Source organism: Paroedura picta, chromosome 1 (assembly GCF_049243985.1).
Source record: "Paroedura picta isolate Pp20150507F chromosome 1, Ppicta_v3.0, whole genome shotgun sequence".
Taxonomy (NCBI): Eukaryota; Metazoa; Chordata; class Lepidosauria; order Squamata; family Gekkonidae; genus Paroedura; species Paroedura picta.
Genome location: NC_135369.1, coordinates 108,224,640 through 108,247,614, shown reverse-complemented (window position 1 = coordinate 108,247,614; position 22,975 = coordinate 108,224,640). Strand labels below are relative to the sequence as shown.

The window sequence follows — 22,975 nt, the reverse complement described above, 5'->3', positions numbered from 1 at the left end:
TTTCAATACATATTTATTTATGGATGAAGCTTCTAATGCATATTTATAACTGGGCATACCAGGGTGTCTCTTACAGCCAAATGCTATGTGGTATACCCCAATAAAATAATTGCATCTGAATAACCATGCTTAAAATGTTGTTAAAATATTAAGGCTGTGATCCTGTCATCAATTACTTTGGCATGAGCCCCACAGAACTCGGTGGGACTTACTTCAGAGCAAGGCTGAGCAAGTTTACTTCCAGGAATTTAAGTAGTGCTTGAATGGGATGAAGTTAGATCTGGCAAAATCTTTGTCTCTGGGCCACTGTTGTTTCTTGGCAGCCACAAGAACACTAAAAATCAAAAAAAAAAAATCCAGAAAGAGTAGTATACAGCAGTGGTCCCCAACCACTGGGCCACGGCACCCTCTTCCCGCCCCCACCGCAGTGAGAAACTTCCCAGGCCACAAGCAAATCGGCCGCCAAAGCAGCCGATTAGCTTGCAGCCCAGCAAGCTTCTTTTTGCGGGGGGGGGGGGGGGAGAGAGGGAAGCGCAGTCGCCTACCTCCTAATTATGAATAAAACAACCAAGTTTGGGGAAAGGGATTAAGCAAGCAGACTTTGAATTCAGAAGAAAGATTGATACATGCTCACATCACTATAGGAATAGTTTAAACTGTCATTCTTCAACCAAAAGTAGATTGGCTACTGGAAAGAGTCCTTCCCCATGAACAACCTCCCCTTCCAGTAACCCAATCAAAAAGAGGGGAGGCACTGTGATAAGGGTGCCATTGCCCTGCCTCCTCTTGCTGTGGTTACAGTATAGGGTCCACCCACCTGACCATGCCATATCAGGATAGGGCCACCCCATCTAACCTCACCTGGAAAGGGATGGAAAACATGTGATAACAGCAATAACAGTATAATAACAATAACATTAACATGATAACAACAATAACATTAGAGAATGATGGAACTGTAAAAGAGCCTCAGCTCAACTCTTACTGGGACCCAGTGGGTTAGGCAGATAGGTAGCGGTTGTAGGAGGAGGAGGAGGGGTTTGGGGGCCATTTACAAGCGATGGTTTGGGTCAACCTCAACCAAATTCCTGGAGGAGGAGCTCCCCTTTGTAGGCCCTGCGGAACTGTTTAGGTTCTGTCAAGGCCCTGATTTCCTCTGGGAGCTCGTTCCACCAGGTGGGGGCCAGAGTGGAGAAAGCTCTGGCCCTGGTTGAAGAAAAGCAGGCTTCCTTGGGGCCAGGGACCACCAGGAGGTTGGAGATAGTAGTGCACAAGGCTCTTTGAGTGTAGGCGGAGAGGCGATCCCTCAGCTATACCAGATCCAGATCGCGTATGGCCTTAAAGGTGATAATCAAAATCTTAAGCCTGATCAGTAATTCAACTGGGAGCCAGCGCAGCTGCTGAAGGATGGGCTGGATGTCGACGGGACAGGACTACCTTGGACAGGATAGGGCTACCTGCATAGCCTCACCTCACCTAGCAAGGGACAGGATGGGGCAGCCAGTCCTGGATGGAGTGATGAGGCTGTCAGATCTGGCCTCACTGAGAGAGACAGGACCTCCCTGCCTGCTATCACCTCTTTCAGCAAGGAATGGGATGGACCACCCTGCCCAGCCTGTCCTCTTTCAGCAAGGGGCAGGAGCAGGCATACAACCTGCTGGGGGGGGGGGGGAGCCTACCCAACCTCAGCTAAGGATGAGATGAAGGTACAGTGCCTAGCCTCACCTATCTATCTTGGTATGGGATGGGCCTGGGGTCTCACTACAGCCTCCCTGTAATGATGGACAGGACGGCATGGTCTGGCCTTCCTGCAGCAACAAGACTCAGGCCCTCTATACCCAGCCTGACTGCTCCTGGTGAGGGACAGCCACAGGGGCTCCCCACAATAAAGGACAAGGCAAAGCTGTGAGGGACAGAATAGGGACACCCCACCCATTCTCACAATGGGGAACAACAGGATTGGGCATCCACCTTTACTGCAGTGATGGATGGAGCCACTTTGCCTGGCCTCAGTGAAACAAGGGACACCATCCCACCTAGTCTCACATCACCAAAGCAAGGGATGCAATGGAGCTCCAAGCCTTGCTTCATGGGATGAGGCTGCCTTGCATAGCCTCACCTTCCCTGGTATAAAATGGGCCAAGCCCCGCTGCCCTGCCCAGCCTCACTGCAATGATAGATGGGACAGGACTGTCCCTCCTTGCCTCACTCTCCCATTCTAGGGATGGAGCTGAGCCATCTAGGATCGCCAGGTCCTCCCGGGCCACCAGCAGAGGACGGAGAAGTAGGGTTGCCAGAGCCGGGTTGGAAACGCCTGAAGATGTGGGGGTGGAGCCTGGGGAGGACGGGAGCAATGCCACAGAGTGCCCCCCCCCCCAAAGCATGCATTTCCCCTATTTACTGTAGACTGGAGACGTGCTGTAATTCCGGGGGATCCGCGGAGGCTGAGCCCTCCTCGTCTGGGGAGGGTCTTGCCTTGCCCAGCGCTCTTGGCCAGGCCCCTCCTGCGCTGGGCTGACTAGCCGGGCCCTGCCTTCCTCCTGGCCACGTCCCTGAGGCGCTGAGGCCCCCACATCCCTGAGTCCCAAAGGGACTCGTTCCCTGCATTGGCGAGCGGAAGGGCCCTCGCCCCACGGCCCAGGGAGGGATGCTCGGAGTCTTCCCGCTGAAGGGGAGGGAGTGCCACGTATTCCACCCTCCACGCTCCTGCCCGGGATTGCTGCCTGGGAGGACCCAGGCTCAGAGTACCTGAACAAGAAGAGGAAGGGGGGAGGGGGCACTCACATGTCCCTGGACTCTTCCTCGCTGCAGCCGCCGCAACTGAGCGGCACCCGAGGCCCTGAGCGCCCTCCGCGTGAAATGGTCTCCCCCTCCTTCTGCTTCTTGTGTCCTCCCCCGGCTTGTAAAAATGGTTTCGCCTTAAACAAGCCGCGGCTGCCAAGGAAACGGCTCTCCCAAGGCATTCCTCCCTGCACGCTCCTGCCCGGGATTGCTGCCGGGGAGGACCCAGGCTCATTGCACCTGAACAAGAGGGGGAAGGGGGCACTCACATGTCCCCGGACTCTTCCTGGGCGCCCTCCGCGTGAAATGGTCTCCCCCTCCTTCTGCTTCTTGTGTCCTCCCCCGGCTTGTAAAAATGGTTTCGCCTTAAACAAGCCGCGGCTGCCAAGGAAACGGCTCTCCCAAGGCATTCCTCCCTGCACGCTCCTGCCCGGGATTGCTGCCGGGCTGAAACGTAGGGGGAAATGAAACTAAACACAATTCCTTCTCCAGAAAGATTTGCCTGTTTCCTTCTATTGTCTGTTGCCAGTTATTGGCCATCCTTGGTTCTTTTGTTATGGGTTTGTGTGCTTAACGTATTGTTTAAATGTTTTCTATACATTTGTTATGTACAGTTATACAAATGTTTTCTATACATTTATATTTTAAATTATGTTTTCATATTGAAATGTTTTGGCGTTCACCAGCCTGGGGTCTCTATTTGTACAGCAGTGCTTTAAATAATAAATAAAAAATTCTAAACATTTTTAAAAGTGCCGATGTTATGTTTTACTCATTCATTTGTCCTCCAGGTGGCGATGAAGTTCTATAAATCGGTAGATTTATTTCCTTAGAAACTTAAATTTTGAAGTAGATCTCAATGACCATTCTAGGATCAAGTCATTAATAAGGTTCATTCAATGTGACTTCCTGCCACGCCTTAGGAAAACTATAATGCAGGAAGCATCTGACCCATAGGCAGATCCCCTTCCTTATAAATTCCAGAATTAAATGTCATATATTTGTTGCTGTGTTGATAACGAAAAGATTTGAAACTGATGGACTTGCTTCCCAAAGTTAAGAATTCAAAACACTTTTTTCTTTCTGCCTCTAGGATGAAAACATGGTGTAATCCCAAAATGGTTATGTACTTTCATTGCAGAGGTAGCAAATTAAAAACAAGGTCCAGTGATCTTAAAGACTAGCCAGATGTATTCCAGTATCATGGGCATTCTTTAAGGTCCCACTGGATTTCAGTTTGATTAAGTTAGCTTCATGCCAGCTAAAATGCTGTAATTGGTACATAGACTTTCCAAAATTCCGTAATGATTTGGGGCATAATTCCGGTGGTACTTGGTAGCTTCAAATAACCCGTTGACCAGCCACAAAAGAACAAAACACTGCTGCAAATCACATTAAATAATTTTCAGACATTCCCTGAAAAAAATCTATTTCTGTCTTCTGTTCCAAGGGGAGTCATGAAGATGATAAATTGTCCAGAAAACAAATAGGTGAAAAAGTTGAAGGACTGGTTATTACTGACAGCTTGGAGATAAGGTGTCAGCAGTCTCCATTTTTCTAGCATACACGGTTTCTAGTATTTAATGTTATGTCAGGGGAAAAAATCAAGAAGCAGTGGGCTCCCAGCTCAGTCTTGATTTACACAGGTTGGGGTTTAAAATCCAAGATGGTAGAATTAACCCAGGGCGAATTCTGAACTATAACAGGAGTTTTATCAAGAGGCAGAGCACATCTTTTCTGTTTCAGTACACATGAACCACAGCCCTGAAAATATATTCAAGTAGGTAGCTGTGTTGGTCTGAAGCTGCAGAACAAATTTAGAACCCACCGGCACCTTTAAGACCAACAAAGTATGAGGTTTTGTTGGCACACTTGACATTGTATCTGAGGAAGTGTGCATGCACACAAAAGCTCGTACCTTGAATTTTAAAAAAATGGTATTAAAGGTGCCACTGAACTCTACATTTGTTCCACAAGCCTGAAAACACGGGAGTCTGAAAATACATGCATTTCCTTTTTCAGACACCATAGTGATCATGTGTGTCAGAACTGCATGCAGCACAGTTTACAGGTAAACATGGCAAAACAACAAAAAGGCTAAAGGGGTGATGCTTCCCTCCTCCCCCCAAATTAATATTTATTTATTTATTTATTTAGATTTATATACCGCCCTCCCCGAAGGCTCAGGGCGGTTTACATTAAAACTAGTCAACGATACATGAAACAGTCTTCGTTAAAACATACAGTAATTAATAACAGTGGTTGTAACCATATAACAGAATAATGTAACAGTATAACAATATAATAAAATAATATAACGATGGAACGGTGCAATACCACAACAGGTCCAGAGCGCTCTGGTAGAGTTCTGGGAGGAAGGGGGGAGAGGGGGGGAGGGGGAGGAGCGGGGGGGGGAGCGGGGGCCCTTCATTCGCTGTTGGTTGTGCCTGGTCTCAACCAAATGCCTGGCGGAGGAGCTCCTTTTTGCAGGCCCTGCGGAACTGTTTAAGCTCCGTCAGGGCCCTGATCTCCTCCGGGAGCTCGTTCCACCAGGTGGGGGCCAGGACAGAGAATGTTCTGGCCCTGGTCGAGACCAGGCGGACTTCTTTAGGGCCAGGGACCATTAGCCGGTTGGTGGCGGTGGAGCGCAGAGCTCTTTTAGGGGCATAGGCAGGGAGGCGGTCCCTCAGGTACACTGGGCCCTGACCGCGAATGGCCTTGAAGGTAATTACCAGAACCTTTAGTCTGATCCGGAATTCAACTGGCAACCACTGCAGTTGGTGGAGAATGGGCCGGATGTGGGACCTCCACGGTGTTGCTGTGAGGATCCTGGCCGCTGCGTTTTGGACCAGCTGTAGTTTCCGGGTCAAGGCTAAGGGCAGGCCTGCGTAGAGCGAGTTACAGAAGTCCAGTCTAGAGGTGACCGTCGCATGGATCACTGTGGCTAGGTGTTCCGGGGCCAGGTAGGGCGCTAGTAGTTTGGCTTGGCGGAGATGGTAAAATGCCAGCCGCGCTACCTTTGTGATCTGGGCTTCCATTGTAAGGGAAGTATCCAGAATCACGCCTAGGTTCCTGGCAGAGTCAGCCGTAGAGAGCTGTACTCCATCCAGGGCAGGCAGGCACGCTTCCTCGCATGGGCCCTTCCTACCCAGCCACAGGACTTCCGTCTTTGAAGGATTGAGCTTCAGACGACTCTGCTTCAGCCATCTCGTCACTGCTTCCAGGCAGCTGGCTAATGCTTCTGGGGGGGGAGTCAGGGCGGCCATCCATCAGGAGGAAGAGCTGGGTGTCATCGGCATATTGATGACAACCCAGCCCAAACCTCCGTACCAGTTGTGCGAGAGGGCGCATAAAGATATTGAATAGGATAGGAGAGAGGACCGCTCCTTGTGGGACTCCACAAGTAAGTTGACGACGGTCTGATGTTTTGTCTCCAATTGCAACCCTCTGTCCACGATCCCAGAGGAAGGAGATCAGCCATTGGAGGGCTGTCTCTCGTATTCCGGCATCGGTGAGGCGGCGAGCTAGAAGCTCATGATCGACTGTGTCGAACGCTGCTGAGAGGTCTAGTAATATCAGCAGTGCCGACGCGCCTCGGTCCAACTGGCGACGGAGGTCATCCGTCAGGGCGACTAGCGCTGTCTCTACCCCATGGCCAGGCCGGAAGCCTGACTGGGATGGGTCTAGGACCGAAGCTTCTTCCAGGTACTCTGTTAGTTGGTTTGCGACAGCCCTTTCAATCATCTTCCCCAGAAACGCTAAATGCGAGACGGGTCGATAGTTGTTGGGCTCTCGCGGGTCTAAGGATGTTTTTTTCAGCAGTGGGAATTCCCTCCGGGAATTCTCCTGTTGTGAGAGATAGATTGATTATCTCCCGGAGGGGGCCCTTTATCCTTATGTCCGCTGTTCTTAGGAGCCAGGATGGGCAAGGGTCTAGTGGGCATGTGGTTGGCCTCGCTGTTGCTAGTATCCTGTCCACTTCGGTCAGCGTGAGTCGTCTGAAGTTACTCAAGGTATTCTCCAAAGACGGCCAAGGGGCCTCTAGTTCACTTTCTGTATCTAAGGTTGGAGGGAGGTCATGGCGGAGTGTCGAGATTTTATCCGCAAAATGACTCGCAAATGCCTCACAGCTGATGTCCAATTGGCTACTGTTTTGTTGCCCTTCAGCCAGGGCAGTAAGAGACCGAACTACCTTAAACAATTGAGCTGGGCGTGAGTCTGCGGATGCGATGGTAGCCGAGTAAAAATTGCGTTTCACTGACTTCACCGCCATCTCATAGGCCTTCATCTGCATTCTATAAGATGTTCTCGAGGCTTCGTCACGAGTCTTCCTCCAAACTCGCTCTAGCCGTCTCAGTTCCCGTTTCTTGTTGCGAAGCTCCTCGGTGTACCAAGGGGCCCGCTTGAGACGGGGCCGGAGAGGGCGTCGGGGGGCTATCTCATCAATGGCAGCCAGCAGTCTGTCATGCCAGTCGTTGACCAGGCCATTGAGAGAAGTGCCAGGAGGCATTGGCTCCCGCAGAGCGTTCAGGAATCCAATCGGATCCATAAGTCTCCGCGGGCGAGCTAAAATTTGCTCGGCGCCCAACTGAGGTGGGAGTGGTAGCCATAGCCGAGCCTTCAGGGCATAGTGGTCTGACCATGGCACGGCAGTTGCCGTGACCAGATCCACATTCAGACCTACGCCGAAAATAAGATCCAGGGTGTGACCTGCTTGGTGGGTGGGGCCAACAACAAACTGCGAGAGCCCTAGTGTCGCCATGGTTGACACTAGGTCCTGCCCAGTTTTAGAGGACGGCAGCTCAGCATGGACATTAAAGTCCCCCAGGACTAATAGACTGGGAAACTGTAGCGTCCAGGCCGCCACCGCCTCTAGCAGGGCAGGCAGGGCATCTGGTGGTGCATTGGGCGCGCGGTACACTAACCAGATGGCCACGCTCTCGGTTGATCCCCATCCCCATTAACCTTAACACCTGCTTTATTCGTATTCTGCCCAAACTGTTGAACAAGAGGAGAACATTGATTATTAGCTAGGGTTGCCAGCTTGGGGTTATGAAATACCTGGAAACTTTGGGGGTGGAGCCAGGAGGGAGTGAGATTTTGGGCAGCAGGGACACTTTACCCTCCAAAGTAGCCATTTACTCCAGGATAACTGATCTCTCTTGCCTGGAGATGAGCTATGATTCCAAGAGATCTCACTTGGGGACTGGTATCCCTACTAGCAACACAACTGTCTCCAGCTTCTTCAGGTGTATTCTTGAACTGGGTGGCTTCAGCAAGAACAAAGCACCATCTGCTTTTGCTCACTTCTATCTCAAGTTGCCTTTAATGTGAGCATTTAACCTAATATATCTAAGATATATTTTTACAAAACTCTTGTATCCATCACAGCTTCATATTAATTTTGTAACATTTCACACAATGCCTATGCACATTTACTCTGAAACATTCAAGACTTAATGCTGGACACTTACTTATATGTAACCCCCTTACACTCATTAGAACTTAGATGCAAGTAAGCATGTAGAGATCTCACCAAGATGTATTTTTGAGTACAGTATTTGCTGGCGTATAAGACTACTTTTCCCCCCCTGAAAAACATGCCTCCAAGTGGGGGGGTCATCCTATACGCCGGGTGCACTTCAGTTGGGTTAGACATAGCTGCCCATAGTACTGTAATGTAATGTAACAAACTCTATATTTTGAGTGGAAATGTTGGAGGGTCGTCTTATACGCCCAGTCATCTTATACACCGGCAAATACGGTAAAAGTATTTCAGATTGGTACTCAGAACACAGGTTTTTAAATACAGTTTTAATTCCATTTTTCCCCCATCTAACTTTAAGTATTGGTAATCTGAACACAAAGGGGGATTATGTTGCTGTGTGACTAATGCTTCACACCTATATGCATTTGTATGTTAGTGACTATCTGGAATGGGAGCTGTAAATGTAAGACAAAAAGGCAGAATTATATTACTTTGAAGCACTTCTGGGATGTCAGAATAGCTTGGAATTCATTTGCCAGAATCCTGAGGGTGATCTGCAAGGAATCAGTGTATTTCAGCCATACTGGACTTAATACTGACCAACAGGCAAGAGTTGGTGGATGAGGTGAAGGAGGTGGGGACCCTAGGGGGAAGTGACCATGTCCTCATAGAATTTCTTTTGAGATGGGGAGCCAAGGAAGCTTGTATCCAGACGCGGATGTTGGATTTTCGTAGGGCAAACTTTAATAAACTCAGAGACATGATGAGTGTCATACCATGGCCGAGAATGCTGTAAGGGAGCATGTGAAGGGTGAGCGCTACTCAAACAAGAGCTATTGCATGCTCAATCCATGACTATCCCAGAAAGACGAAAACACTGCAGAAGCCTATTTGGATGAACAGAGAACTTCAAGAGGAACTAAGAAAGAAAAGGAAAATGTTCAGGAAATGGAGGGAAGGACAGAGCTCTAAAGAAGAGTACCTACAGGTTACTAGGCACTGTATATCAATCATCAGAAAGGCCAAAGCTGAGAGTGAGCTAAGATTGGCCAGGGAAGCCCACTGTAACAAGAAAAGATTTTTCAGTTATGTGAGGAGCAAACGTAAAGGAGGCAATAGGCCCACTGTTGGGTGCGGATGGACAAACTCTAACGGAAGATGCAGAGAAAGCAGAAAGGCTTAGTGCCTATTTTACATCTGTTTTTTCCCACAGGTCAAAGGGTTTAGGCACATCTAGAGATGGCAGTAGCCAAAGGATAGTATCTGGATGGCAGGTTAACATGGATAGAGAGGTTGTCGAGAGGCATTTAGCTGCACTGGATGAGTTCAAATCCCCTGGGCCAGATGAAATGCACCCGAGAGTGCTCAAAGAACTTTCCAGAGAACTTGCACAGCCCTTGTCCATCATCTTCAGGACCTCTTTAAGGACTGGAGATGTTCCGGAGGACTGGAAGAGAGCAAACGTTATTCCGATCTTCAAAAAAGGGAGGAAGGATGACCCGGGAAACTACAGACCAGTGAGTCTGACCTCTGTTGTGGGGAAGATAATGGAGCAGATGTTAAAGGGAGCGATATGCAAACATCTGGAGGACAATTTGGTGATCCAAGGAAGTCAGCAGGGATTTGTCTCGAACAGGTCTTGCCAGACCAACCTGGTTTCCTTTTTTGACCAAGTAACAGGTTTGCTGGATCGTGGCAATTCGGTTGATGTCATTTACTTGAATTTTAGTAAAGCTTTTGACAAGGTTCCCCATGATGTTCTGATGGATAAGTTGAAGGACTGCAATCTGGATTTTCAGATAGTCAGGTGGATAGGGCATTGGTTAGAGAAACGCGCTCAAAGAGTAGTTGTCAATGGTGTTTCATCAGACTGGAGAGAGGTGAATAGCGGGGTACCTCAGGGCTCAGTGCTTGGCCCGGTACTTTTTAACATATTTATTAATGATCTAGAAGGGGGGGGGTGGAGGGACTACTCATCAAGTTTGCAGATGACACCAAATTGGGAGAACTGGCAAATACTCCGGAAGATAGAGACAATGAGATCTGAACACAATGGGAAAATGGGCAAATGAGAACGAGATGCAATTTAATAAACATAAGTGTAAAGCTCTGCATCTGGGTCAGAAAAATGAATAGCATGCCTACTGGATGGGGGATACGCTTTTAGGTAACACTGTGTGTGAACGAGACCTTGGGGTACCTGTGGATTATAAGCTAAACATGAGCAGGCAGTGTGATGCAGCGGTAAAAAAGGCGAATGCCATTATGGGCTGTATCAACAGGGGCATCACATCAAAATCACAAGATGTCATAGTCCCATTGTATACAGAAATGGTCAGACCACACCTCAAGTACTGTGTGCAGTTCTGGAGGCCTCAGTTCAAGAAGGACGTAGATAAAATTGAAAGGGTACAGAGGAAAGCGACAAAGAAGATCTGGGGCCAAGGGACCAAGCCCTATGAAGATAGGTTGAGGGACTTGGGAATGTTCAGACTGGAGAAAAGGAGGTTGAGAGAGGACATGATAGCCCTCTTTAAGTATTTGAAATGTTGTCACTTCGAGGATGGCAGGATGCTGTTTCCGTTGGCTGCAGAGGAAAGGATGTGCAGTAATGGGTTTAAACTACAAGTACAACGATATAGGCTAGATATCAGGAAAAAAATGTTCACAGTCAGAGTAGTTCAGCAGTGGAATAGGCTGCCTAAGGAGGTGGTGAGCTCCCCCTCACTGGCAGTCTTCAAGCAAAGGTTGGATACACACTTTTCTTGGATGCTTTAGGATGCTTTGGGCTGATCCTGCGTTGAGCAGGGGGTCGGACTAGATGGCCTGTATGGCCCCTTCCAACTCTATGATTCTATGATTCCATGATTCTATTTGTGCTAGTTCACAGTAGTTCTTGTTACATGCATAGTACTTGAAGAATCTGCAAGTTTTGTGGAACACAGAATAATGGGGAATTGTAAAATTGGTAACAGCACTGATGCTGAAAAACTTTGTAATGGCATCTTAAATTTCAAATGCATCCTAATTAATAACGTGTGGCTCAGTGGTATAGCAAATGCTTTGACTTCTAATTTAAGTACTACTCAGAAGTAGGCTTCACTTTATTCAGTAGAACTTTCTCCCAGGATACTATTTTTAGAATTACAGCCTCAGGTATTGGGAAAAAACACCACCAGTCAGAATAGGTAGATAGGTGGTCTGAATCAATGGAGCAGTAGTCTGAATTTGGACTGGCTAGCTTCATATGATTCTGTTTCTTGGTATAGAGAATTTTATCTTGATCCTCCAGGGTGCTGCTTGTTTTCAGGGCATGTTATGGAAACATTCTGAATGACTGGTCATTATCTTTTTTTTTTTATATAATAATTTTATTGTTTATTATTATGTAAAGCATTTACAGAGAAGTTGTAAAGAAAACGCGACCAGTTGATATGGTTTGCCATCTCTTTTAACATAGATATTTAGTTCCCATCACATATTATTCCTAATCTAGAAGTTTTTACCATTTTTCTTAGCCAAGTGATTGTTAATACATATGAGAGTATGATCTGTTATAGGGATACATTCTGTTATTATCTTAAATGATATTAGGTCAGTCTCCTTCATAAATTGGCCCTGACCCAAGAATTACTACTATCGTCTTGTTAATGCCTATAAAATATGGTTTGTCATCCTCTTTTAGCATACATATTAACATACATATTCAATTCCCATCGCATATTAATCCTGATCTAGGGGTTATTACCATCTTTCTTAACAAAGTAGTTGTTGATACATAGGAGGGTATAATCTATTATAAGGATACTAGGGAAAGAGCCCATTGTAATTCCAATACAATGGGCGCTAGAATGGGAAGGGAAGGGTAGCAAGCAGAAAGGGCAGCAAGAAGAAAAGGAGCTAACCTTACCGGAGGCATCGTTGAGGGCTGGCGGGCGGCAGCAGCGGCGGCGGGGCATCCTGGGCTGGGTGGAGGCGGCGGCGGCGGCTAGCTGGAGGCGGCGGCGGCCATTTGCGGAGGTCTGCGATGTTCGTCGGCGGCCATTTTCGGCGTCAGCGGCTGGCTGACGGCAGCGGCGGGGGATATTCCCGGCCATTTTCGGCCATTGTTCTCGTCGGTGGCTGGCTGGCTGGCTGCGGCTGCGGCTGGCTGGCGGGGGCAGCGGCTGGCTTGCGGCGGCGGCCATTTTCGGCGGCATCGGCGGCTGGCTGGCGGCGGCGAGGGCTGGCTGTCGGCGGCAGCGGGTGGCTAGCGGCGGCGAGGGCTGGCTGGCGGCGGCAGCGGCTGGCTGGTGGATGGCTTGCGTCGTTGGCGGCTGGCTGGCGGCGGCGGCGGCCATTTTTGTAGGTCCGTGGGAAGAACGGACGGGAGTCCCCGGCAGCCGCACGCTGGCCGGCCGCTGGGGGCTCCCTGGGCGGCGGCCTGACGCGGCGAGAGGCGCTTCGCGCCTCTCGCCGCGTCAGGCCGCCGCCCAGGGAGCCCCCAGCGGCCGGCCAGCGTGCGGCTGCCGGGGACTCAGTAGCCGGCGGCCTGACGCGGCGGGAGGCGCTTCGCGCCTCCGGACGCGTCAGGCCGCCGGGCAGGGAGCACCCGCCAGCCGCGCTACGCGCGGCTGGCGGATGCTCCCTTGCCAGCGGCCTGACCCCTCGGGAGGCGCTTCGCGCCTCCCGAGGCGTCAGGCCGCCAGCCAAGGAGCAACTGCGAGCCGCGCTGCGCGCGGCTCGCAGTTGCTTCGGCAAGGAATTGGAGGGACCAATCGGCAGGCGCTTCGCGCCTGCCGATTGGTCCCTCCAATAGTCTGTCCGGGGGAAGGGGCCAATCGGCACCCTTCCTCATCCCGGACACAGCCCGCCTTCCAAGGGCTTACTCTTTTATTTAGTCCGTGGCGCCCGCGGCGCCACGGGCGGTGTACAGATATTCTATTATTGTCTTAAATGATATAGTCAGTTCCCTTCATATATTGGACCTGTCCTAAAGGTTACTGCTGCTATTTTTCCCACAGGAAGCCAGGAGAATACTCCATTGTTCAGCTCATCTTTCAGGTGGTCGCAGAAAATGAAATTGTGTTTTTTTCCATAGTAGAGTATTTCTGATTGTCCTTCTGTCAGGGCCAAAGAAATCTCTTACTTGATTCTTGCTTGTAATCGCCTTTGAGGGGGCTCTGAATCCTTTGTCAATCTGGATCTCTTCCTCTGGTCGCACAGAAATATCTCCTGATAGCTTCCTAGTTGCTGTCGCTTTTGAATAGACTCTTTTTATTTTGCTGATCCAAGTCATTTCCTGCTCTGAATAGACTTCCAGGTTTTCGGTACTTTCCTTCCTTGAATCTGTTTTCCCAGGTTCTTTAAAGGTACTTTGGGTTTTTACATCTCTGGCACTCTCTCCCTCCAGTTGATTAACTTCCAGACATTGAAGTTTCACTTGATTTACTGTTAGCTGATCTACGTCATCAGCTGGTCTCTCCGGACCTTGGGCTCCATCCAAAAGCTCCCCCTTAGTCCCACGAATTTCCTTTTCCAGCTTGTTGACTGCTTTCAGTATCTCTGAGTTTCCTTTGCATAACAAATGGAAAAGCTGTGCCTTAGTTAATTCTTCCATAGTTCTAGGCAGTCACAAACTATAAACAGAAAGTCTCGTGAGGTCTCGCGGGAGCACGAGCGATCCCAAATTATCAGTTTGTCGATCTCCGTATCAAGTCAAATTCCCCCACTGAACTTTCACCAATAAATCTTCAAAGCACTCTCTTTGTTTGGTTAATGGGTATAATTAGCTGGGAGTCTCTCACTCGGCGAAAGAAGGAATTCGCTTGTGAATTGGTTGAGGGGGGGGGAGGGAAGAGCTTGTGGGAGAAGAGAGAGAAAAGCCAGAAAGCTTTCAATTCTTACTGTTGCAGATTCCAGCTTCTGTCAGCTTCTGCTCCTGTCAATCTGGTAAATGATGGTCTGGGAAGAATGTAAGGTCAGCTGGTCGTTTCAAGCTTGTAAAGTTGTTTGCGACAAAGACGCCATCGTGACCTTGAGCACAAGCCGCTATTAATCCAGGGAGGTCGGTCTTCCTATCTCCCCACGGATCTGTAGGACCCTCAGGATGCCGTTCCCGGTTCCTGGGGCGACCGGTGAGCAGATTTGCGTATCTGCTCAGGTCAGCCAGGTGCAGAAGCTCCTGACCCTCGGCATGGCTTAAGAGCTGAACAGAAGTCCAGCTTTTTTTATGGCGCCATCTTCAGTTCTCCTTGACTGGTCATTATCTTGACCTTGACTTATCTGAATTTTTTATTCCCACTATGACTGATTATGCACGGTGGTGGCTGGCATGCCATGCTGGCATGCCCCGCTATGTCCCATTTCCGCATGGGAGGAATCCCCTGGCATACACAGTCCATCCCAGAGTTGTGCATGCACACACACAACTCCGGGGCAGGAAAGTTCTGCTGCACTTTATGGCAGTGGCGGTAGTGAGGGGGCCTGGGGGACCCACCGCAAGATGGTGGGATAGCAGCATGCCGCTATCCCACCATTGTGTGGTGTAGAAAGTCCCTGTTCAGTTCTGCAGCACCACGAAGCTGAATGGGGCATTTTGTGTCCCTGTAGGGACACCATAGTTGTGTGGGAAGAGCTGGGCCTCAAAGACCCAGCTCTTCCCTTATGCACAGACCTGCCATGGCCAGGCCACTGCAGCAAGACAGGGAATGTGGAAGAATCTGCATTCCCTTGCTGCAGGCCATCAGAGGCCCTAACGCGGGCCAGGGCTAGGAAGGGGACTGGATGGTGACGGTGTCATGCATAAGCGGAGATTAGCCCCGCAAGCATGGAGGCTCTGGCCCGCCTTTCTCAGCTCATGCGTAATCAGTCTATGACTGTCTGATTAGCTGACTAGAAAGCTGAACCTTTCATATGCAGATGTACATCCTTTCATTGTAAACTGCAGACCTCACTGAATGTCCTTGTATGTTCTTGCTATGGGACTAGAGCAATGACAGCTGCTGACCATAATTGCTTAGCAAAGCAAAACTATGGTGCATTACAGGCTTTATGTAACACTTAGCAATGTAAAAATAAGACAGTTCAGGAGAGTCACAACAAGCAACTCATCTACATTGTGAGCAACACAGTCAATCAGTAAGAGTAAAATCATAGAATCATAGAGTTGGAAGGGGCCATACAGGCCATCTATTCCAACCCCCGGCTCAACGCTCAATGCGTTGAGCAGGGGGTTGGACTAGATGGCCTCTATGGCCCCTTCCAACTCTATGATTCTATTGAAAATCCAGATTGCAGTTCTTCAATTTATCCATCAGAACATCAGAACGCAGGATCAGCCCAAAGCATCCTAAAGCATCCAAGAAAAGTGTGTATCCAACCTTATCCATCAGAACATCTCTCACCCCACACACCCACGCACACTCTCCTCTCTACCCCCCTCTTTCCTCCCCACCTCAGCCTCCCGATTTGTCCCCCCCGCGATTCCCCCCACCCTTCACACACACCCTGTCCCCTCCCATTTCACCTACCTCTCTGCCTGTCTTCCTTTCTTCCTTCTTCCTTCCTGACTTCCTGACTTCCTCTATTTCTCCATGTCCTTCCTGTCTCTCTGTCTCTCCCTCTCACTTGCTTCCTGGCTTTCTCCTTAACTTCCTTTCTTTCTCCTTTCTACCCATCCTTTCAACCACCCCTTGCCCTTCTTTCTCCCTCCCATATCTCCTTTCCTCTTCTTCCTTCTTTGCCTACAGTCTGCCTCCCCCTCTGCTAGGGCCCGCTGTATTTCTTCTACGGTGGGTTTAATTTCTAGTTGAAATTATAATCTGGAAAATATAATTTTGAGCATTTAACCCACTCATGTAAAAATATTGCCTCAAAGATGACTTGTAAGCATCTGGACTTTGTTTTCCCTATATTAGCCTGCTCACCAATTCAGGTTTGCTTCTCATGTCTTTGTCTATGTGTCCCAGTCCTTCTTACATTGAAAGGGAGAAAGGTGACAAATGGAGAGAAGGTCTTTCCTGTGGTAGCACCTCTGTTGTGGAACACTGTCTATCAAGCTGTTTATCTGATGCTGATTTTACTGTTCCAGTGTCAGAAAAAGAAAATGTTATTTGTCCATGCTACTGGTTGATTGTTATATTGACCAACTTAGTTTACTAAATTTAGATTTTTACTTGTATTTTATCTTGCCCAATTGTGATTCCAGAAAAACTCCAGTCCTAACTTAGTAAATGGCAACTCTGTTTCTACCAACTACCAGAAAAGCTCACCTTCCCTAATCCAGCCAGAGTGGAAACAGTATTCCACGAGCTGAAATGGGCATGTCCAAACAGGTAAGTATTGCAAGGTTCCCAGATGCTGGCTACGAGTCAGGGGCGCAGATCAGAAAATCAGCAACTGAAGTAATCAGTTGTTCACGATGAGTGGAAACATGGATTTAGTCCCTTCCGTTCTTTTCTCGTCACAAAGCAGCTGATGGATAGGAAATGTGCGTGTAGACCATTTGGGTGTATACAGAGTTGGACTAGGGCCAGTGAATATTACAAGAGAAATTAGACTTGGTTTGTTTCAAGCCTCATTTTTGTTATCACATTGTCACTCCACAATGGAACTAGCAAAGAAGTTCTTTCCCCCGGATTTCAATGCTGCTCTGTTTTCACATTCTGCATGATAAATAGATTCATCTTTCCTACCAAGAAGAGTCATTTTATTGTTTCCTCACGTTTCCAGATCTTAGATGAAATGGCCTATTAGTCCCTGGCCCAAGATTAAGAAGCATGTGTTCTGGGAAAATTTCAGACTCCATCCTTCCTGCGAGATTTATCGTATCAGTTGTGTCACTTCAGGTTTGTTGAGGTCACATGCAAGCTTGCTTGAAAAAAACTGAGGTTATTACATTTTGCACATGTAGACAACTTTTGGATTTTTTTAAAATTAATAAATAAATATGCACATTCTTACAAACATTTATTAAAACCAACTTTTAGAATACAGAGTGGCAATATATGTGACTCAGGGGCCACTTATGAGTCTTTGTCTCTGGCATAAATCTTCAAACAGAGAATCTGTGAATGTTAAAAAGTTAAAAAGTTTAAAATGAGAAGAAACATTTCTCTGCTTAACAGCTGTAAATGCATTTCAACACTGGTCAGGATGTAGCATATTCAAAATATAACTGATTACTATATTTGACTCTTGGAAATTGATTTCCCCTTACCAAGATGGTCCAATGTGTCTGGACATTGTTTCTCATGTGGCATATTTCTAGTGTGGAGGTAGCCCATCTTGCCTTTTCTGTGACTTTCAAAAGCTATGCAGAATCACACTGTTTATGGTCCATTTGGAAACTAGACCTGGATATCAATACATCTAATTCGTAAAGTGACCAAATCTGTAGAAACTGAAACCCAGAGATTGGAGACAAGAACAGCTCTTTCTACAAACCTGGGGAAAGACCCAGGTTTACAGGGAGGAAAACCTGAAATCTTTTTCAAACATACATTGGGGTTAAAAACCTCCAAAATGATAGAAGCAGTGCCTATAGCTCAAAGAAATAAATGCCCTCAGAGGCCACTGCTAGACAAGCACAACCGTGTTGCCAGCTATCAAACTTTAATTTCTGCCAGTAAAAGTTGGAGTTGGGTCTTTCCAGGGATGTTTGGAACAGTGTGGGAGAACTTATCAAGGCCAGGCCCAGTAGCAACCACTAGGTGACTTGCCATCATGTGACTTTTATGACTCATCCATGCTTAGCTGTTTGCAGCTGTTCAACAGCAGCCACTTCAAGTTCCCACAATAGCCTATGCAGTGTAGTAAATAGAGTTTCAGATTAGGTTCTAGGAGAACCCAGGGTTGAATCCCCACTCTACCATGGATGTTCATGGGGTGACTTTGGACTACTTACAGACTCTTAACTTACCTCGCAAGGTTGTGGTAAGCGTAAAATGAAGGAGTGGAGAAAGATGTCATATAAATGGAATAAATAAAGGAAGTATATAAATAGTACATATAGTTGAAGATGGGAGGCAGAAAATAGGTAGGCTGGTGGGAAAGACAGAAGGAACCAATGAAAGGTATAGGTATGGGGGCTTCCTGAAGGAAACAATGTAGGATGCAGGGGGAATGAAGTATCCTCATGCAAGTCTTTGCATGTTTACCAACATGTAACTGGGCCCAGTCTGACGACTGGCTGTCACATCGCTTTCTCCAGTTCCCGTGCAGCAGCAGCCACCACCACCACTTCTGTCAGAGCATGAAATGGAGGGGGAGGGGCTGTGTGGTGAAGAGCAGGGGCGCAATCAGCAAGATCCAAGTCCTGATGAAAATTCCAGACTTCACCCAAGTCCCGATGAAGATTCCAGCCAGGCTGACACTCTACCTTTTGCATTGGCTTTGCCCTCAACTGTGCCAGCACCCCACACCAGCCGAGACAGCTCGCTGGAATGCCAAAGGTGGTGACAGTGAACAGATTTTTTGGAGCACCATGTCAAAGTCAATGGGGCCCAGGTGAGAGCACTTCAACGGACAACAGTTGAAGCTCCAGGTGTGGCCATTCAGTTCATTCAGGAAGGTTGCATTTAAGCATGGCAGAAACAAAATTTCTTTGTGGATGCAACCTGAGCATTGAGCTTACCCATCTCCCTGAACTCTGGTTCTTGTCTCTCCCTCATTTCATTGAAGCTCTGTCGGTTTGTTCTTTGGTTTCCTGGCTTAGATTGGCTCTGATATTCCAACTTGACTTGGCTTTTGACCCGGCTGTTTTGCCTGCTCCCCCCCCCCCCTCCGGCTGGCATCTCTAGCAATATGTGAAATTCAAAAGGGGGTGGAGGTAGAATGGATCTAATAGATATGTCAATTCTGGTGACACAGGAAGAGACCTGTTAATATCACTTCCTGCGATGTGGGAGTGATGTGTTGATGTTACATTCAGTGGGCATGGCCAGGTAATGTCACTTTCAGTGGTACGTGACTTCTGGGGGTGAGGCCAGCTGACATCACTTCCTGGGGTCCTCAAACACTGAAGAATATTTCAGGGGGAACTCCATGGTCAAAAGGTTGAAAAACACTGCTCCAGACTTTCCTACTGGAAGATGGGTGGGTAGAAACAGAAGGAAAAGGAAAGAAGATACAGTAGGGTAGGAAAATGCACGTCCAAAAGTCCTTGCAGGTATCCCATGTATTGGAATAACTGGTGGAGGCTGGGCTAACAAAAATTACAGGTGTAAATGAGTGAAAAACAAATAGAAAGGCCAACTTTTGGGCATTGTGTATTTTTATATTGTGTGTGTGTGTAATCTTAAATCTGACTGATTAATTTTCTTCCTCAGAATCAATCAGACTTGCTTATCCACTGACTCTTTTACAAAGGACAACTTCCAGACACTGAATAGTTTGACTTTTTCCAGTGTAATCTTAAATTTCCTTTCTCAGGAGCAAACTGGAAGTTATTCAAGATCCTTTAAATGAAAACAACCTTTGGAGGTTGAGGAGAAGACAGTTATTTTCCTACCAGCCATTTTTCTGTACACTCTGTGTGCGTGTGCCTCACAGACAGAGAGAGAACTGGAGGACTAGATTTTGAGCAGAAAAACAACCATCAGAGAAACGATACATTTCTCCCTACCACCCCCCTTCTTCTTTCAGTCATAGCTTGGTGAGGCCACTTTGCCTTAAGGAAACTGTATTATGGAAAAGTTACAATGCATTTGCAAACAACAGCTACTTTGGCTCTTCTCAAAGTATCTAGCTGCCAAGTCCATAATTCCCATTCAAAGAACCTTTGCTTTTATTCATCCCTTTTTCAATACCTGAATACTAATGAACACCAAATCAAGATTCAGTTATCAGAGAACCGCTTTCACAATTGTCTCCAGTGGATCACTTCAGTGTGGCTAATTTCCTTTGAAGCAACCTTTTAAAACAGTATCGAAGTGGCAGTTCAGATATTAGTGAGTCCTACAAACAAGTATACTTCAGGACATGTGTGCCTCCTCTCTTGCTGACATGTTAAAATGTCCTGCAGAAGACTAGGGACAGCTGCAGCCAACAAGTTTGCTGCCTTGTATAAGACATTTTCCAAGAACCGTCTTGCAACTGAGGAAGCTGCTCAATGTCATATATAAAATGTTAGTTGAAATCAGCTTGTTCATTTGGAGAAGCTTAATCTGTCGGGGGGGGGGGGGGGGGGGTTCTGCTTCCAAGGAACATTTCCAGCCCCAAGTAGCTTAAAGTAAAATTAGGTGTTTACCTTTAATCAAGAAGCATGTTATGCCTGTGGGTTTAGCAAGACACAGATGCAAGTTCTTTGTCAGCTTTTTATTAACAACAATTTCAACCAGAACATCAAACAGCAAACACTAGAACTCATCAAACTTATATACATTTCAGGCTGCCTGACAAGTAACCTCATTGGTCCTTAATGGCAGTGGTCCCCAACCTTTTTATCACCCCTTGGTCTACGCTTAACAATTTTAGTGAGGCCCCGGGGGGGGGTAGTCTTTTGCCAAGGGATGTCGCTGCCACCTGAGCCCCTGCTCCACTTGCTTTCCTGCCGGCGCCCATGACTTCCCGCCACCCACTGGGGAGCTCTGCCAGCAGTAGCTGCACAGTGCCACGCCGAGGGGAAGCCCCAGCCATGGTGGTTGCTGGAGAGCACCAAAGGTAAGCTGGCAGCAGAGTGGCAGGGCAGCCCCCGAGGCAGCAATTGAGGAGGAGGACGAGGAGGAGCTGCAGCCCTGTACCGACTGATTCACGGACCGGTCCCGGTCCCAATCCCGGTCCCCAGACCAGGGGTTGGGGACGACTGCTTAATGGGACCTGACTATTTAGAGTCTTTGGGAAATTTGTGGTTGGTTGCATTACAATTCTTCATTTGCATGGCTTAATGTCACATACACAACAAAGCACATACATTAAAGCTGTATCTATTACTAGAAAAAAATAGATGGAACAAAGGATCTGTGTGCTAGAATCTTGGTATTTCATCTATGCAATATTACATGTATCTTTAGAATAAGGCACAAATCAGTTCGCTTGTTTAAGTCACACATAGGGCTATGTCATGTCACTGTTTTTAGAAGAGTATGTTTGTTCCTTGTGGTTTCTTATTCCCACCACACAGATGATAGCATTTCTATTGTCAAACATTTGAAAAGATGACCTCTCTTCTACAGAATGGTCGGTGAAGTTTTCCACCACAAATGTGACAGAAAAATCTGATCTTATTTAAACAGGAAGTACTAATTAGAAATGGATGGGATAAATGAGAAGCATGAAAGAACAGTTTGAGTAAGAGCTAAAATGTTTTATTTCCTCTCCAACTTTTATATTCTCTGCAGACTACATAGGAATCAACTGTTTTTCTCTACAGTTCCAGTTAGCCACTAGGACAGCCATTCAGCACAATGGCAAAAGTTGTGTCTCACTGTCATTTTACACTTGACAGCCGTCTCACATTTGGTGTCTTGCATGTAGCGCATCTAGCATTCCTCACCCACTTCTGGGTAACCCGTAGGAGTGAGTATTGCACTTTGAGCTTGTAGCGTTTCTCCCTGCCTGTTCCTGTCAATCACTGTTGACAACCAATCATCTTCCAGCATGGCTTATAGGCTTTAAACTCCTGCTGTTTGCCATGATTTTATTTTATTTTTAATCTGAATTATTCGTTGGAACGTGTACAGGCTTATTCACAGATGCATAGGTTAGTGGAATTAATCCCCTTTCTAAGTTTCCTATTGCTCTCTTAGTTTCAATGAATTCTGACATCCATGACACACCCACAAAACACCTGAATAAAGTTTCCCAGAAGAACACCTTCCCTCCATTGTTCTTTGTCTCCCTCATTATGTTTGCTGCTATCAGATCTACTCTGCAATGGAGAATCTCCTTCGCACCCTGCTTGCTCCGTTGTTCCTTCTCATAGGACGTGCCTATGCCACCCTTCAGAAGATGAGGTCAGATACAGCGACATTCAAGTAGAAGAGAATTAGGGGAATCATTGCAGAGCAAAGCCAGACCATCATTGCCTCCAGGAAGGATCGTATGGCAGCCAGGAAAAGGTCATATGCTTTCTCCGAGGTTCTCAAAGCAGATGTGGATGGACCAAAGGACAATGGACTGGTGGGATAATTTCGTTCTTGGCCACTGGAGTGATAACAAATGGATCCTGAACTTCAGGGTGTCCAGGGGGGATTATGAACATGCTTCGAGGGAGGCTTGAGCACCAGCATTCATACCTGAGGCATGCCATTCCAGTAGAGAAGCATGTGGCTGCTGCCCTCTGGTACCTTGCCAACCCGATATACTACAGGCTAGTCTTACAGCAGTTTGGCATAGGAATCTCCACAGTGGGAGAGATTGTTGTTGTTATTAGGTGCGAAGTCGTGTCCGACCCATCGTGACCCCATGGACAATGATCCTCCAGGCCTTCCTGTCCTCTACTATTCCCCAGAGACCATTTAAGTTTGCACCTCCTGCTTCAGTGACTCCATCCAGCCACCTCATTCTCTGTCGTCCCCTTCTTCTTTTGCCCTCAATCGCTCCCAGCATTAGGCTCTTCTCCAGGGAGTCCTTCCTTCTTATGAGGTGGCCAAAGTGAGTTTCATCTTCAGGATCTGGCCTTCTAAGGGGCAATCAGGGCTGATCTCCTCTAGGACTGATCGGTTTGTTTGCCTTGCAGTCCAAGGGACTCACAAGAGTCTTCTCCAGCACCAGAGTTCAAAAGCC

At 47.6% G+C, this 22,975-nt stretch overlaps 1 protein-coding gene across 9 annotated transcripts in view; it reads right to left on the bottom strand.

Annotated features, from left to right (window-relative positions):
* The window catches only part of AHI1 (Abelson helper integration site 1), a 131,970-nt gene extending 128,816 nt beyond the window's left edge, over positions 1 to 3,154 (bottom strand). For 2 of the 9 annotated variants that reach the window (XM_077351984.1, XM_077352033.1), the window contains exons 1-2: positions 2,785 to 3,009; positions 213 to 334 (exon numbers count right to left, since the gene is read on the bottom strand). The gene's annotated coding sequence lies outside the window, so the exon portion shown is untranslated. Of the gene's footprint in view, positions 1 to 212; positions 335 to 817; positions 837 to 2,401; positions 2,677 to 2,784; positions 3,010 to 3,050 lie in introns of those variants that run through there. The other 7 variants (XM_077352003.1, XM_077352040.1, XM_077352012.1 and 4 more) reach the window with 7 other exon arrangements.
* Positions 3,155 to 22,975: the final 19,821 nt, after the last annotated feature.